Source organism: Musa acuminata, chromosome BXJ1-10 (genome assembly GCF_036884655.1).
Source record: "Musa acuminata AAA Group cultivar baxijiao chromosome BXJ1-10, Cavendish_Baxijiao_AAA, whole genome shotgun sequence".
Taxonomy (NCBI): domain Eukaryota; kingdom Viridiplantae; phylum Streptophyta; class Magnoliopsida; order Zingiberales; family Musaceae; genus Musa; species Musa acuminata.
Window position 1 is genome coordinate 18,741,547 of NC_088336.1, and position 15,085 is coordinate 18,756,631.

The following is a 15,085-nucleotide window of genomic DNA, read 5'->3' on the forward strand; positions in this document are numbered from 1 at the left end:
AGCAGCTTTGGGATGATGCTCCGGAAACGTAAAAGATTGCTGTACTGCGCACGCCATCCGTTCCCCATGTCACGTATGATTAACCGGAAATCACCGACCCTCTTAGATATCAACCATGCAATAATGCAAAAAACATCTGTGTGTCATTATCATGTTAATGATAAGTAAATGTCGATCATTCCAACCTATTGATTGGAACTATGAAATCAACCTTTTCTTTGTCACTCTGTCGTCATGCAAAAGAGCCGGTTGAAAGTGAGTAACGTTAACCTAAAACAAAATCTCCGAACAGTAAATGCATCCCATAAGTATGCTGGCAGCCCCCGCACCCATCCCTCCTACCATTGACATGGAGAACAGTGGTGGCAGGCAGGCAGCAGCAGCAGCAGCAAGTGGCGGTGGAGGAGGGATCGGTGAGGGAGATAGATCGAGGCATGGTCCCCGTCCACTTCCATCTACCGCTAGGCGCATGGGCTCCGTCGTCGAGGTGGTCCTCAAGTGTCCTGCACGATACAGAGAACGCCATCCCCATCCCTCCCCAACCCAATCGTCGTCTTCTGCATCCCTGGTACTGATACGGCGGTCCCCCTTCTCCTTCTCTATACGGACTCCACGCCTGCAACCCTACTGTAATAATTCAGCTGCCGAAATGGATCACCAGCCAAAGGAGACTTTGAATAATGAATCACCTTTAGCTCCTTCCGCAAGAGAAAACAAGAACAAGATCAAAATGGAGATCGTTACAGCAGCTGGTAGTGTCGCCATGGTCCTGTACACAGGAAGAAGCCTCTTGGCGCTTATGGATTTAGTATGTGGATATGGTATACTGTGTCCTGCCCAGACCTGTTTGAAACAGTGTCTCTTCCACGGAAAATATGTTTGGGAGTGTTCAGTGCCTTTTTATCTTTACAAGATGACGATGAAACAACGTAAATATGTTCTTCTTGCTTTTTTTTTTTTGGGTTGCTGTTTTTCCTCCTACCACCTCTGATGTCTTTAATGCACATGTATTGTCATGATGTGAGGAGTTAGTTCTGATGGAACAAGGAAGTTGGGTCAGTGTCAAAATTCCCTTCAGAGTTCAGAATCAGGTACCCACAGGTCAGGTTTAGAGAGAGAGAGAGAGAGACGAGGCAGCGGGAGGACTCTTTGGCACTGGCCATAACCAGTGCCAAACTGTGGAAGTACAGAAGAAAGAAGAGATTCCTCAACAACATACTCATCACACTTCTGTAGCAGTACTTGTCATCTGCTCGCTGCAAGAGAAATATTTGAAGGGGATGGACAATACGATACAAAGCACAGTGGCTTCTGCTGGTGGTGCAGTATAATTCCTGTGGTGTTATCATCTCTGCCACATGCCTGAGGGCACCGCTCAGGGTTAGCTCCCCACGAGCTTCAGTCACTGTGCCTTTGCATGGCATGTAATAGGATTCCATCAAGCGGAATAATTAAAGAAGGATTGAAGAAGCAATAGTGTTGCGGTGATCTGAAATCATGCAGTGACTGGTCCTGGGAAAGCAGGCTCATGGAAAGGTTGTCAGGGCACAGTTTTGGGGTCCCCTGATGGACTGTTGCTGGAGCTGCTTTCTTCTGAATTATTGTACTAATGGTGCTTTTGGTGAACACCGGCATGGGAGCTGATATGGAGTTTCCACTTTACTTCCTAAGTGACCTAATTTAGTGCACTAGCAATCTTGAATTTACTGCATTCTCATGAATCCCATTTTCTTAAGAGAATTCATTTGAAAATTGATCCAATAGCTTGATGCATCAAATTTACTTAATCAAGGTTGTGTTCGAAATTTCACTTTTGATATTAACATCTTATGATCAGATCTTGTCATTTGATGATGTGATAAATATTTGCTAATTCTTTGAGTTTGATAAGTAGTTATCACATTGTTAGAAAGATAATAGCTCAGTCGAATAAATTTATCGCGTCAACCACAATATAAATGAGAATATCTCTCGAATATTTTGTTCTCTTGTAATTGAGGGGCACCGTTGTTCTGTATAATATGTCCTTAATATCTTGTAACAGGAGGGCAACGGTTATAAAAAAGATTCTTATAAGTTTATGGGTTGAACTCTCTTCCCTTTTTTTTTTTTTTATTCATCTTTGGACATTAAAGGACTATCTCATAATAAGCCCATGTCACCATTAATCTTTGTGTATAAGTGTAACCCTAGATAATTCAACATTATGTATAAAGTTTTTGGCACCAAAGGCTAGTGTTTACTTTTAAGTCAAATTTGTTGAATCTCATATTTTGAAGTTGTGATCTAATCAGTATTTGAATAATGTATGATTAACTTTAATCATAGAAAGATAAATCGATTGAAATAACATAATTAGATGTTGGGCCAAATGTGGATCATGTCAGAAGATTGGATATCGGGCCGAATGATCGGTCAACGTATTGGAAGAAGGACTTTGTGCTGTGAGTTCAGGCATTGAGCCAAAAAGATCGGACATTGCACCAAGAAGATCGGATGTTGCGGGAGGTCAACATGCCGATAAATTGGGCAATAAGTCGAAGGAGAGAATGATGCGCTGAAGAATCGGTTGAACCACCGGATGAACCAATAACATGCTGGACAACATAGGATTCATGCTTGTAATCATGTGTCTAGATCGAATTAGTTTATGTCTTAATTGAGTTAGTTTTGGATATAACCATGTTAACTCAATTAGGGGCCCATCGAGCTTAAATCGGGGTTGATTTAGGCTAATTAGAAGACCCATTTTGTGACCCACAATTAGGTCAGGTCGTGGCACTGCCAAATTAGGTGATGGAACTGCCTATGAGCTGGAACGTATGAAGTATATATTTTTCAAAAGACTCGATGATGGTATCGCTAGTGTTAGGCGGTGGTACCATCCAGACTAGTGATGCTATCGCCCAAACACAGTCTCCCAAACTGTGTCAGGCGATGGTGTTAGGATCAAGTCGGCACTAAGAGGGGGGGTGAATTAGTGCAGCAGAAAAATTACGTCAGTTTGAAAATCTTCGTATGATAAAAATTTGATTCCGACAAAAATCGTTTCGTTTTTCTTAAATGAGTATAGAAGTGTAGTGTAAGTAAAGATTTAGTTTGCAGTAAAGGTAAATTACATAAATAAAAATACAAACCGAGTTTTATAATGGTTCGGTCATCGTGACCTACATCCACTCCTGATTCTTCTTTCGTCGAGGCCACCGACATCCACTAACGATCTTCTTTTAATGAGCAAAGATCAACTATCCTTTTACACCCCTTTTCTCCTTTTTCACAAGTTTAGGAGATAACCTTTTATAACCCTCTTTTACAAGATATCCCTCACACACCTCCCTTAGAACTCTCTCTAAGTTTTAGGAGGAGAGAACTCAACTTTTGAATATGGTTTACAACTTTAGAATCACAGAGTTTTGCTCAATTTTCTTGCTTTTTCATATAGGAATAGATAGGGTATTTATAAACCCCAATTGACTTAAAAAATGGAGCCAAAAAAGGTCTCATCCCGGGTTTCCCGGGTCCTGGTGGTACCATCGCATGTGCTGGGCGGTACCACTGCCTGCAGAACTGACACTCGGTGATACCACCGCCCAGTCTAGCGGTAACATCGCCCAGTCTAGCAGTACCATCGCTTGGGAGAGTATGTTTGGGCGGTACGATCGCCCAAACTAGCGGTACCACCGCTTGATAGTCACCGAGACTACCACCGCCCAAACTCGCGGTAACATCGCCTGACATAGTCTCGGAGACTGTGCCACCGACGATTCCATCAGTTTGGGTTACTGTTGGCCCCTAATTGAGTTGGTCTAATTACATTCTAAATCGACTTAATTAGAATTTAAACTAACTCAATCTAACATAATCGATTACAAGCGAATCCTATGTTGTCCGACAAGTCATTGGTTCTTCCAGCGTTTCATCCGATCCTTTGACATAATGCCCAATCAGCATGTTGTCATCTCATAATATTTGATCTCCTTGATGCAAAGTCCGATCTTCTTGGCCCAATGCCGGAGGACCGAAGCCTTCTACTGACACGTCGACCGATCCTCCGGCCCGACGTCCAATCTTCTGACATATTTGCTCCGGCCCAACGTTAAATTCCTCCTATTTTAATCGATTTACCTTTTCTGATTGAAGCTAGTCCTATGTTACTTAAACGCACATTAGATGACAAATATATCAATTAATTTTATTATCAAAATTCGAGATTCAACATATGGTACTGCTCAAACTAGGTGGTGGTATCGCTAATACCCCCAAAACTAGAAGATTTGAATTTTGGCTATATTTTTTAAAGTCATTTGGGGCCTATAAATACCACACTTATTCTTACTTGGAATAGCAAGGAAAAGATTAGAAAAGGAGAAAGAATACTTGAGAAAAAAGTATTGTAATATCTCTTGAGTTGTTGAGTCTCTCCCTACTAGAGTTAGAAGTCTTCTAAGGGAGGAATTAGGTCTATTAGAGAGGTATAATTGTTATCTCTTGGGCTTATGAAAAGGAGAAAGAGTTGTAAAGAGGGTAGTTGGTCTTCGCTCATTGAAAGAAGATAATTAGTGAATGTCGGTGGCCTCGACGGAAGAGGAATCGAGAGTGGACATATGTCACGACGACCGAACCACTATAAATTTGATATGCATTTACTTGCTTTTCATTCCTATTACAAAATGATTTACTTGCTCATTATTCATACGAACATTTTTAAGTTAAACTCATTTTTGATATATGTTTGATCAAATAAGTTTTTAAATCATCATAACTTTACTAAAGCACTAATTCTAGCCATCATCTTCGAAGGTGATCATCAACAGATGACCCTTATCATTTGTAAAAGAGAAAATATAAAATAATGATGACTTTTGTCGAAATGATTTAAAGCTTTTGTTAAGAATTATATCTTAATATATTATAATGCATAAAAATGATCCACAACATTGTTATATGTCTTAATATAATTAAAATTGTGGAACCAAAACCTATGATATCGAACACTTTAATTAAATTATTTATGTAAATTAAATAGATCGAAACACTTTAATTAAAATCGTAACAAATCAAATTGTTGAGATTTTATCATCCATTATAAAATTTCTGAAAAAAAACCTTGATTTAAATAATTTTTTATTTGTCTATCAAGTGCTTTTAAATTGTTTTTGTGATTGGGTACGGGATTGAGCTCGATGACCCGATCCACAATTATTTTGTCGGATGTGGATCCAGTAACAGTCGAAGAGTACCCTCGTCGGCCTCTTCTTTGCATCGAGCCGCCCGCCCCTTCTTCGCTTCCGCGAAAGGGTGGCGAGGGCGTCTTGGGCCGTCGAGCTTGATTTGGACCTCGCCGTCCCCTATCGTCGTCGCTCGGGGCGTAGCGGTCGTCCGAGGCTGCCACCCAACGCCTTTGTCGCCCCCGCCAAACGACGACAGTGATCAGGTCAATGTCCGATCTTGCCCACTCGATCTCCCCTGGGATCATTTGCTTCTTCTTAGCGCTTAGGTCGATGATCTTGATATCGTCTTTGGAGTACGGAAAGGATCATAGGTCTAATTTTTGAGTTTGGTGAGCTAGGTTATGCTAATTATCTTTCTTATGGAATCAAATTATGCATCTTCGATTTCATGCCGATGCATAGGTCAAATTTTTTAGTTTGATGAGCTAGTTTTTGCTGATTGTCTTTCTTGTGGAATCAAATTATGCATCTTGGATTTCATGTTGATGCACTTCTGCAGGAAGATTTTGCGATAATTTGAGCAATGCATGTCTCTTTTCTAAGAAGTAAATATTTTGCGATAAGTGGTGGCCCAATTCGATAAACCTCTTCTAAAAATGGAAGATTGGACTTCAAATCCTTCAGCACTATCAAAGATTTGATAGCCATTGGATATAGCAAATCACTTGATATAAGTTTAATCTATTCCTTGTGGAGTCATTATCAAAGATAGTATCATTATAGATAACAGAGGCTTCTTCTGTGCATGTTTTGGGGCTCATCTCTGTCATGACTGTTCTTTTGACATCTTAGATCTTTGTCTCTTCTAATTGATTAAGATGGATGATTACTTCCTAACATAATAATTGTAATTAATGGCAATACAAGCTAAGATGTGTGAAGGTACCTTTCTCCAATCACAACTGCATCTCTACACACTGCATTGATTCATTAATCAATCAGTAGCTCAGGATAACTTGGTTGTCTGTCCAAAGTGTCCATCACTTCAATTTTTTGTGGTTTCCTATTTCTTATTTGTTAATTGGTTTTGTTCCTTATCAATTGCATGATGTTATCTCCACTTATAAAATTCTCATATGATAAATCACTAGTATGGCCTACACGTAGTTTAGATTCTCATCTGATAAATCACTAGTATGGCCTACACGTAGTTTAGATTTAGGTCATGTGATATGAGTTGTAGGTCATGTGATAAATCACTAGTATGGCCTACACATAGTTTAAAAAACTTCGTACGATGAAAACGTATAAGAAAGATGCTTGGCTTGAAAGCGTGTTCGTAAGCATAGTGAAAGCAATAAGCAAGTAAATCAGTTTGCAATATAAATGAAAAACATGAAAGAAATGCAAATCGAGTTTTATAGTGGTTCGGTCGTTATGACCTACGTCAACGTCCGATTCCTCCTCTATTGAGGTTATCGGTGCCCACTAATGGTCTTCCTTTAATAGGCAAAGACCAACCACCTTCTTATAATACTTTTTTCTGCTTTTCACAGGTTTAGGAGACAACTCTTACAAGCCTCACACCTCTTCTTGGATGATTACAAAGCTAAAGAAAGAGGAGGATGACTCTTAGTGCTTTTACAACACTTTTTCACCCCAACACTTAAAGATTTTTTTATACATTGTTGCTCTTTTTTGTTACTCTTTCATGCAAAAAGGAGTGGGCTATTTATATGCCCCAAATGTTTCAGAATTGGAGTCAAAAAATCTCTTCCTGAATTTTCGAGGTACCAGCGTTACCACTATCATTATTAGGCGGTACCACCGCTTGACACTTTGACACTCGGCGATACCATCGCCCAGTCTAATGATACTACCGCTTGATAGAGCCTCGGAGACTGGGCTCTGATAGTACCATCGCCCAAACCACTTGGGAGGCTGAGCCTCAGGTGGTTCCATCGCCCACCCTGGGTGGTGTCACCACCTGGCAAGACTCCAAGTGGCCAAGTGGGCCTTCCATTCGGTCCAACTCAGCCATGTCTTGGGCCTAGTTGGCCCCTAATTGAGTTAGTAGGATTTCTCTCAAACCTTAACTCAAATTGAACCCCTAACTACGATAATTAAAGACATAGATAATTAAAACGTAAGCAATCTTCATTGTCTATCATATCAATTATTCATCCGAACTCCCGACGAGACTTTTGATGAACTTTTAGCAATCTTCCGACGAACTCCTATCGATCTTCCGACGAGCTTTCGCTGCATCATCCGATCCTTCGGTGTATCTCCTGATACATCCGACCTGATGCTTAATCATTAACTCCGACCCAACTTCAATTCTTCTTTAATCACTTTACCTTTCTCACAATCGTAGTTAGTTCTGCATCACTTATCTCAACATATAGATTAGATCATTAATTTACCAATTGATGTCATCATCAAAATCCGAGATTCAACAGTCTCCTCATTTTTTATGATGATAACTAATTGATGACGGAGTTAACCCTAACTCCCCCTATCTATATGCCATATTGAGATAAAGCAAACTTGAATTCAAAAGAAATCATAACCTTTCAATACAAGTTAAACACTTTTGATCATAGTGATCAAATGCAATATATCATATCAAAATTTCAATATGTTGTGCATTATTGAAACATGCACAATTTCGAAACCGTAATTTCATCCCCACTTCATGCATGATACCAAAAATAAATCAGTATTACTTTGGGCATATCATACATGATACTATGATACCAAAATTAACATTATTTTGGACATGACATTCATGATGCTAAGATATTCATGATATATCATTTTGGGCATATCATACATGATACTTGATACATTATTCATACATGATGCGAAGACATTAAAATTTCATGTATTAAATCAATATTTTGAACATGATACCATTCATCATTTCATGATACCCAACATTCATTATTTCCATAACATACATGATGCTAAAACTTCATGCATTAAATGAACATTTTGATTATGATATCATTTATCATTTCATGATACCAAACATTCATCATTTCTCCCCCTTTGTCATCAATAAAAAAGAAAATCATTCAACAATTCAAGTGTTTTAAACTATCTAAGTAAATTTTATACTAATTTATCTAAGCTAGCAAGAAAAATGAAAAGTTAAGCAAAAACTTTGCACGATAAAGAGCTTTTTGGTTATTCTTGAGGTGTATAAGTTTCTTCCTTTGTCATAAAAATAAGAAGAAGAGGAAGAAGAGTAAGGGAGGAATTCATTCAAAAAAAAAAATTAAAAATCAAATTCGTGAAAGGATTTGAACCAAGTCAAATCCATAATAAATGAGTTTCATTGTATCAAGCTTCTATTTTAGCAAAGAAAAAGAATTCATTAAAAGGATTAAGATGCCCATACAAAAAAAAATCAAATCCCTATTCTTGCAAATGATCATCACATACTAGGTCCATGAATAAAAATTCTTCTTTCGTGAGAAAGAATTCATGGGGAAGGATCATTAATGAAGGATCAAAAATTCATGAATAAAACTTCATAAATCAAATTCCTTTTCTTGTAAATAGAAGGAAGAAGGATTTAAAAGATCAAGTCATTAATCCAAAAATCCATGAATCAAGACTCTTCTTTTGCAAATAAAAAGACAATCTCGATTTAAAAGAAAATTTAAGTTATGAAAAACCCAGAAATCTAAAAAAGGAATTCATGCATTTAGAAGATTTAACATGCCTAATTCTCTTCTAATGAAATCAAATTGTTCCTCAGTTTTATAAAAATATATGCTAATTGATGCTTTGTATCAATAAAGTCTAAAGATATGTCATGATTATTAATATGATCTCTAATAAAATAATGTCTAATGTCAATATATTTAGTTCTAGAGTGTTGTATGAGATTCTTGATTAAACATATTGCAGTAGTGTTATCGTATTTTATAAGAATATTTTTCAAATAAATTTCATAATTTTCTAAAGTGTTTTTTATCCATATAGCTTGTGCACAACATGTACCTACTGCTATATATTCAGCTTCGGTTGTGGATAATGCAACTAAGTTTTGTTTTTTAGAAGATCAAAAACAAGTGCATGACCTAAGAGTTTGACATGTTCCAAATGTAAATTTTCTATCTATTCTACATCCACCAAAGTCGACATCGGCATAAGCCATTAATTTAAAATTTTTTGATTTTGGATACCATAATCCTATATTAGGAGTTTCTTTTAAATATCTTAAAATTCTCTTTACAGCTTTTAGGTAATATTGCTTGGGTTTAGATTGAAATCTAGCACATAGTCTAACACTAAACATGATATCGGATCTAGTTGCTACGAGGTATAATAATAAACTACCTATCATATCTCTATAAGTCTTTTGATAAAAATATTCTCCATTAATGTTCATATTTAATTTTGTAGAAGTACTAATTGATGTATTAATAGCTTTAGCACTATCCATATTAAATCATTTTAATAAATCTAACGCGTACTTAGTTTGATTAACAAATGTTCCATCACTAAGTTATTTGATTTGTAAACCTAGGAAAAAGGTTAATTCCCCTATTAAACTCATTTTGAACTCTTGGCTCATACACTTGGCAAAGGACTCACATAAAGACTCATTTGAAGAACAAAAAATGATATCATCAACATAAATTTGAACTATAAGAAAATTATTTTTAAAATATTTAACAAACAATATAGTATCGACCTTGCCTTTCATAAAATTATTCTTAATTAGAAAGAAACTAAGTCTCTCATACCAAGCCCTTGAAGCTTATTTTAACCCATAAAGAGCCTTAGATAATTTAAAAACATGATTCGAAAAAGTGGTATTCTCAAATCCGGGTGGTTATTCAACATAAACTTCTTCGAAAATAAAATCATTAAGAAAAGTCCTTTTAACATCCATTTGAAATAACTTAAAATTATTACAACTAACATGACAAGGAGAATCCTTATGACTTCAAGTCTAGCCACATGAGCGAAGGTTTTTTCATAATCGATGCATTCTTCTTGATTGAAACCTTTGGCCACTAATCTAACATTGTTTCTTATCATGAGACCAAGTTCATCTTGCTTGTTTTTAAAGACCTATTTAGTACCAATTATCAAATAGTCATTAGGTCTAGGAACAAGCTTCCACATCTTATTTCTCTCAAATTGATTTAATTCTGCATACAATGTGATAACCCATGAATCATCTTTCAGGGCTTCGTCAATACATTTAGATTCAATTTGAGATAAAAAAGCTACATTCATAATTTTTAAGAGAAGAACAAATTTGAACACTTTTTGAAGTGTCTCCAATGATTAGCTCCTTAGAATGAGTATCTAAATACTTTCAATCCTTAAGTAAGAGTTCTTTGGAAGAAGATGCATCCAAGTTGTTAGTGGGAGGAGAGGGTTCATTCAAATTTAAACTATCAAAATCAAAATCAAAATCATCATCAAAATTATTTTTCTTGAATTCGGAAACCTCATTAAAAACAATATGGATAGATTCTTCTATAACTAAAGTTCTTTTATTAAACACACGAAATGCTTTAGAAGTAGAAGAAAAACCAAGAAAAATGCCTTCATCGGATTTTGCATCAAATTTTTCGAAGGCATCTTTTTTGTTTAAAATAAAACATTTACAACCAAAAACTTTAAAATATGAAACATTGGGTTTTTTGTTATTCCATAACTCTCATAAGGAGTTTTGGAAAGTAATGATCTTATTAGAACCCTATTCATGACATAACATGCCGTATTAATGGCTTCGACCCAAAAATATTTGGGTAGGTTATGTTCGTTTAACATGGTTCTTGTCATTTCTTGTAAGTTCCTATTTTTTCTTTCAACTACATTTTGTTGTGGGTTTCTTGGAGTAGAGAAATTATGGTTGTACCTATTTGATTTACAAAAGTTTTGAAAATCATGATTTAGAAACTCACCACCATGATCACTACGTATAGATGCAATCATAAAGCCTTTTTCATTTTGAACAAGTTTATAAAATTTAAAAAAATACTTAAAACAATAACTTTTGTGTATCAAAAAGTATGTCCAAGTATATCTATTATAATCATCAATAATTACAAAGGTGTATTTGTTACCTCATAGGCTTGTTGTATCAATTGGTCCAAATAAATCCATATGGATCAATTGCAATGGTCTAGATGTGCTTATTTGATTCTTTGACTTGAAACTACCTTTTATTTATTTTTCTAGTTGACATGCATCACACACTTTGTGACAAACTTGATGCTAGAGATTCCTCTTATAAGTTCTCTAGATGAATGGTATAGACATTGTTGCTCCTTAAGGCAATTAAAGATCTATTCATGTATGGTAGTTCTATAATACAAGTATTAGATTCAAATTTGATATTGTAACCTTTATCATATAATTGATTAATGCTTAACAAGTTATGCTTTAAACTATTTACTAATAAAATATTTTCAATCAAAAGGTTTGATTTGTTACCTATATTTTATTTTTCAAAATTTTTTCCTTTGTTGTTGTCTCTGAAGGTGACAAATCCTTCGTATTTGCTAGTAAGCTTAGAGAAGTGTGTTGGATCTCTGATTATATGTCTTAAGCATCCACTATCAAGATATCATCTCTTGCTGCTAGCTTATGATTATAGACATATCTACAAGAAATGAGGTTTTCATTTAGGTACCCATTTAACCTTGGGTTCCTTATAAATAGATCTACCTAACTTATCATTTTGCATTGAGTCATTTAAGATTCCTCTAGGGATTTATGAGGACTATACCTCTTAAATAGACATTTATGAGCATAATGTCCAAATTTGTAATAAAAATTATATTTATTTCGGGGTGAAAAATATAAAGTTGGGCCTTTAACAAAGATAATTGGCTTTTGGTGAGTGTTACTCACAAAGTTGATTTCATCTCTTCTACAAACATGATCCCTTTTTGCAAGGATCATGTTTAAGGATTTATTTCTTATTTCAATTTTTTCTAAAGTTTCATGAAGTAGTAAATTCTCCTTTTTAAACATCTCTAATTCTTCACATTTTATACAAGGAGACAATATTACATTATCATGCTCAATGTTCAATCTATTGAATTCACTAACAAGAGAGGCATGCTCTTTTTTTAATAATTTATATTTTTTACTAACTATTTTATATTCATCAAATAAATTATGAAAATCATTTAATAATTCATCAAAGGATAAATGAGCTTCGATTGAGTTTCTTAGCTCGTCGTCAAGTGTCATTAAAGCGTAGTTAGCAACTTCTTTGTTGGTTGGCTCATCATCTTCGGATGTGCTTGATTCATCCCAAGTAGCTTTTAGCGTCTTCTTTTTCTTCGATTGCTTCTTCACTTGGGGATATTTATTTTTGAAGTGTTCTGGCTTCTTACATTCGTAGTAAATTATGTGGTCCTTTTTAAATTCATTTTTATTTTTAAAGTCATGTTTAGTTTTGTTCAATTCCTTGGCTTCTTGAATTGTGGTTACTTTAGGATCCCAATTCTTTGGAAGGGATCTCAATATCTTGTTAACAAGTTTAAAATTAGAAAAACTTTTACCAAGTGCTTTTAGACCATTAACGACATCCGTAAATCGGGTGTACATGTATCCAATGGTCTCGCTTGGTTTCATGTGAAACAATTAATAACTATGAACTAGAAAATTGATTTTTGACTCCTTAACTCTTCTCGTATCTTCGTCCGTGATTTCAAGTGTATGCCAAATATCATAAGTCGTTTCACAAATAGAAACTTGATTGAATTCATTTTTATCTAAAGCATCCATAGCTTTGGCGTTCAAAGAGAAAGTCTTCTTCTCCAAATTATTTCAATCGTTCATTAGAAGAGGAGACTTTTGAAATCCATTTTCGAGGATATTCCATAACTCGAAATCCATATAAATTAAGAAAATCCTCATTCTAGTTTTTCAATAAGTGTAATCTGTTCTATTGAATATCGGAGGACATGTGATAGAATGACCCTCATGATTGTCGACAAAAGCCATCTCTCTTGTGTTTTAAACCAAATTGAGAGTAATCTTGCTCTGATACCAATTGTTAGGATCAATACGACACTAAGAGGGGAAGGGGGAGGGTTGAATTAGTGCTTACGTAAAATTACGTCGGTTTAAAAAACTTCGTATGATGAAAATGTATCGGAAAGATACTTGACTTGAAAGCGTATTCGTAAGCGTAGTGAAAGCAATAAGAAAGTAAATCTGTTTGTAATATAAATGAAAAGCAGGAAAGAAATGCAAACCGAGTTTGCAATATTTATAAGCCCCGAAGGTTTCAAAATTGGAGCCAAAAAGTGTCTCTTCATGGATTTTCGAGGTACTAGCGATACCACCGCTATTATTGGTTGATACTACCGCTTGACACTCTGACACTAGACGGTACCATCACCTAGTCTAGCGGTACTATCGTCTAATAGAGCCTCGAAAACTAGGCTCTGGCGGTACCAACCCTTGATAGGATTTTATCATAACCTGACAGCATTAACTACCGGCGGTACCATCGCTCAGACCACCTAGGAGATTGAGCCTCAAGCGGTTCCACCGCCTGGCAAGGCTCTAAGTGGCTGAGTGAGTCTTCCATCTGGCCCAACTCTGTCCTATCTTGCGCTCAGTTGACTCCTAATTGAGTTAGTAGGATTTCTCTCAAACCTAACTCAAATTGAACCCCTAACTACGACAATTAAAGGCATAGACAATTAAAACGTAAGCAATCTTCATTGTTCGTCATGTCAATTATTCATCCGAACTCCCGGCAAGACTTTTAGCGAACTTCCGGCAATCTTTCGGTGAACTCCTACCGATCTTCCGATAAGCTCCCGATCTTCCGACAAGCTCCCAATCTTCCGACAAGCTTTCACTGCATTGTCCGATCCTTTGGTGTATCTCTCGATTCATCCGGCCTGATGCTTAATCATTGACTCCGGCCCAACTTCGATTCTTCTTTAATCGCTTTGCCTTTATTACAATCGTAGTTAGTCCTGTAGCACTTATCTCAATATATGGATTAGATCATTAATTCACTAATTGATGTCATCATTAAAATCCGAGATTCAACAGATATATCATATTAAATATCTTGGAGTTTTAATTTGATCTCAGTCCAAATATGTTTACTCATTAGTCATTATAGATATTATTGGATTTTTTTTTACTAACTTTTTTTTTTCTGTATTTTTCGTGTTACAGGCTGGTTTTGTTTTATTGCAACCTTATAAATCTCAGTATGTCAAATATCTTGGAAGTTTTAAGTTGATCTCAGTCCCTTCATACTTTTATCGATGTCAAATACGTTCACTCATTATACATATTGATCTTTTGTTACTAACTCTTTTTTTTTTGTTACAGTTTCAGGCTAGTTTTGTTTTACTGCAACCTTGGATATCTCACCGGCAAGAACCAGTTCATGGTCTTTGGGTTCCTCCGCATCCGATTCTTCTAGTTTGGGATTGTATTCTACCTGGTCTTCTTTTTGTTCTGTTGTTTATCAAAATAAAGGTGTATGTTTTATCCAAAAATTATTCCACAACCTGCAACTATGATCGAGTCTTTTTCTGGTAAATCTCATCTTCTGTTCTTCCTCCTCATATTGGCACTTCCTTTCTTTTCCATTGCTTTGGGTGAATTAATCTTTAGCTGGCACTACTTTACTGAAACTTGGTTTTCTAAGTACTGCATTGCATTACAGTATTTGTGGAAGCACTGATTAACTTATCTGATATAAAATTTGACATATTATCTTTAGAATTTTGTTTTCATCACTTATCTTTTTTAAAAAAACAATTTTTCTTATTTTATCTTAGTGGAAGTACCTATAGGTCTTTTTTTTTAGTTAGATTCAAAATAGATTAAAAGGTGATAAGGGATCATTTGGTCAGTCAGTCATTGGTGTGGCCCGTAAGTGAGGAATT

At 35.7% G+C, this 15,085-nt stretch overlaps 1 long non-coding RNA gene across 1 annotated transcript; it reads left to right on the forward strand.

Annotated features, from left to right (window-relative positions):
- The first annotated feature begins 5,205 nt into the window (after positions 1–5,205).
- LOC135594925 (uncharacterized) lies at positions 5,206–14,761 on the forward strand. Its single transcript, XR_010480230.1, has 2 exons — positions 5,206–5,434; positions 14,523–14,761. It is a non-coding gene; the product is annotated as an uncharacterized LOC135594925 (long non-coding RNA).
- The last annotated feature ends 324 nt before the right edge of the window (positions 14,762–15,085 follow it).